We start from the raw sequence: 3,801 nt of genomic DNA on the forward strand, positions 1-3,801 counted from the left end.
TCATTGTGGCGTGACCAGACCAGATTTTTCACATACATTTTTGGGCTGGTCTGAATTGCCCTAGTTCTCCTAGAGGGGGAAACAATAAATTACCACCAGTGCTGTTAAGTCTTTGTTAACTGAAGTGCTGATTGTTGGACTTGGACATCGTTGAGAGGCTAGCCATTGAAAGTGTTAAAGTGCACCACTCTACAGACTGCAAAGTGCCTGTGTGAGTGAGTGTGTGTTTGCTGGGCACCATTTCAGCACCAGGCAGCTTATGCCAACTGGCTCGTTTTGATGGCATGTTAGGTTGAGAGAGGCATACTTTACAGGAATCTGGGACAAGGCAAAGCTGGTGAATTTTAAGCACACTGTAGTGTATGGCTATGGTCAACGTCAAGCCTCAATAAGCTGCTCTGATAGACTGACATTTATCAGTCTATCTAGAGAAGAGAGATGTTTAAAATACTGATTTAGTGGTGTGATTCTCAAAAGGCTTTTCAGGAGGAAGAAGTTTAATCCTGGTCCTTTCTTACTTCTGCACGGCTGCAGCCAGTTAGTCACTGTGTGAAAAGAGCGTCAATGTCAGATTAGTGGTTTTGGAAAGTTACAAAATGTTGAGTCACAGTTCTCTCAGTTTTGACATTGAAAAGGTGTGGGGAAACGGGGATAAATAAAGCTCAGACAATATGTGCTCCTGTGGATCCATACATCTGTTTTCTTAGCTGCTCATCCCATTAAAGGTTGTAAGACCCATCACACTGAGACACACCGAAACACACACACTCACTTTTATCAATTAAGCTAACAAACATCTCTTCCGATTGTGGGAGGAAGCCTGAGTACCTGGAGGAAGGCAGCACAGAGACAGGATGGGCACATGTGAACAGAAACACGAAGATAATTTCCCGAAAGGTCAAACTTAGCTGCCAAAGACCTTCATAACAGGAATCGTGCTTTGATACATAATTTCCTAGTTGATTAAATGGGAGGAAGAAAAAGGAAGTAGGGAAATATTCAGAAGATGGTGAAAACCTTTAGTGGGCAAGGACAAACTCTATTTTTTAAAAGAATAGTGTCTGTGTTTAAAGGAAAGCTGAAACTCTTAATCACATCGTTCAGTTTGCAGATTGTAACCTTAACTTTGCGCACAGTGTAACAAATGTAACAAAGGTTGTTTCTAGTGTGAGGGGATGTTGTTGCAGTATTTGTCTGTTGGTCCTCTGCCCCTCTAACAATCCATATAGACCCGTCTCACTGACAGGGGTTTCTCACAGATGGATTCTGCTTGTTCAGTCCCATGTTTGTACGATTAGCTAACCTGTGTGTGCATATAGAGGACCCTCTGTCCTCACTCATAGCTCGCTCATGACCAGCCAGTTAGATCTGGCTGGTCATGGATTCATAAGTTCTCTCAGCAGCACTACAGAGCTTCTATCACACTTTGGAAAGGCAGTTAATTCAACTGTAGCTAAGTCAAATTGTATACATATGTTTCCTTGATGTGATTAACTTCACATTCTGTTGATGATTTTGGTTAAATTTGAAGTATTTTAAACATTTCCCTTTTTTTACTTGTCTCAGAAAATCTCACAAATACGCTGATGTTACTCTTTTTTTTTTACCTTTTATGCAGCTCAGATTGTTCGTCGAACAGTTACATATCGTTTGCCTGACTGTGAGAGAGAACAGTTTTAGCCACGTAAACAGACGCTCTTTGTTTGTGCGTCAGCTTCAGACAATTCCTTATGTGACGGGATGACCCTTTATGACTGTAGTGTTACTTTCTGAGGAGTGTCTAGTTCCACAAATTATCTTATGTGAGAGGAGGATATCATTCGCTCGCCAAGCTTATTCATCTCTCCGTCTGTGCAGATTTCATGTCATCTTTATCTTGACGAAAGGCAGGAGACTGAAATATGCATTAAATCCTCCTGCTATCAATCGCTCATTGCAGATTGAATATGCAGAATTTTCAACAATAAATACTTGTCGGCTGTGTCCTCTTTTGTAGCCTTTGCCATGATGTACTGTGTTATTTGGCTCATCAGCCAGTCACCTGTTGCTCATGAGAGAAGGCAGAGTCTGCACATCATTCGGCTGACTTATCGCTCACCTCTCATTACTGTGGTCTGCAGCAGTGTGAGCTAGCAGAGCTGGGATTCAGTGCTAGGTTAGCATATATTACTGAAGTAAACATCTCTGCAAATGTTACAAATGCAGTCATGTGATCTTCATTTCTTGCCTCCCGGTTACGTTAATGCTCAAAAAGTGCAACATTTTGCAGTGGCCTTGCTCACGCTATTTCCAACAGCTTATGGGCTCCCTTGTAGTTGCCACATTGGTTTGTTTTGCGAGATTGTGGTATCACCACAGACCTGTCAGTGTTTTTTGTTTTGTTTTTTTGGGGTTTTTTTTCGCTGTCACAGCTGACCCATCTGCGTCCAATAGGAGAGGTGCACGACAAGCCGGAGCTACACCCAAGCACGGCTTGTGCAAGCAGATCCGACTGCACTTTTGATGTGTGTGATCCTTCACGAGTGTTTGAAGGAAAGTTTTGTTTCATTTTTAGTGTGGCTTTTTAATCAAAACTACAAAACTGTATCTGCTTCAAATATTGCTCATCAATCTTTCTGATTGCTACTAATAATAAAAATGCCATATCAGCCAATCACTATTTCATGCAAACAAAACAAAGTGACTTTTTGATACAAGAGAGTGCGGCCGTGAACCATACCACCATATCAGTGTTTAATTTCACCATAAACACTGATCACCCTGACAGATTAGGGTAACACTTCCTCTCACCGAAAAAGGTTTCCCCTCCATGTTAGAGGCAAAGAAGTGCACCCACTGTGAATACGTCAAGTCCACAGGATACCGTTTTAAATTGAGCCCATTAAAGTTGAATAGTGCAGTTTGTTAGCTTAAACTTTGCTTTATGTTGTTTGGATTGACTTGATGCCAAATTGCTTTGTTTTTTTTAAAGGAGTCAGTGTTTTCTAGTGAAGATTTTCTGTTTGGATGTGTGTCACACAGATATCCGAGCACATGTCTTCCATCAGATTCAAGGTTTGAAAGGAGTTGGGGAAGCACAAATGGTTCTGGATAAGTCAATAAGAGGCAGTGAGAGCAACGTGGATGGGGAAGTGATAGATGGAGCAGGTCAAGAAAGTGTGAACTTGATAATAAAAGAACTGCTGAGGAGGAAAAGTGGATGAAATGAGATGAGAAATTACCAGATGAAAGGGAACATGCGGATGGATAGATTGGAAAAATAGGATCACGCAGAGGGGACGCTTGGTGGATTTAATTAATCACTCTTCTCTTTTTGGTTTTTTTGGTTTTGCTCGACTATGTAAAGTAGTAGTCTGTATGACAAGAGTATTGTGTGCTCCAAATGTAAAAATGTGTAGGAAGGGCTCGAGGAGAACAAGATGTTCGAGGTAAAGGGAAGAAGGAGGGATGGGCACTTAGATGCAAAGGGGGCTGGTCACAAGACAGTTGGGTGTCAGCCTACGAAACATCTGTATAGTATAAGCGAGGCAGAGCTTATTCAACCCTGATCTGATCAGTGGAAAGCGAGAGCCTCCGTCTGTGTTTGAACGCCTCTCAGAGTAAGTTCATTTGCAGTTTGTTCCTGTACTTGTTGTGTTTAAGAGGAGTTGTGCTGTGAACTTCTGAATTTCAAAACTTTGTGGGAAGATGCCTCTGGCTTATTGTTGCTGAAGTGTCAAGCTGCTCTTTGTTGCTGCGGTTAGTTTGTGTTGTAAACACAATGGAATGACTGAGGGGTTGTTCACGTTGCATAAATTAGAA

At 41.7% G+C, this 3,801-nt stretch overlaps 1 protein-coding gene across 3 annotated transcripts in view; it reads left to right on the plus strand.

The window, feature by feature from the left end:
* The window catches only part of LOC102203226 (equilibrative nucleoside transporter 1), a 44,180-nt gene that overhangs the window by 25,862 nt on the left and 14,517 nt on the right, over positions 1–3,801 (plus strand). The window lies entirely within an intron of this gene.

This window comes from Pundamilia nyererei, unplaced genomic scaffold, assembly GCF_000239375.1.
Source record: "Pundamilia nyererei isolate P.nyererei 1_Seehausen unplaced genomic scaffold, PunNye1.0 scaffold00024, whole genome shotgun sequence".
Lineage (NCBI taxonomy): Eukaryota > Metazoa > Chordata > Actinopteri > Cichliformes > Cichlidae > Pundamilia > Pundamilia nyererei.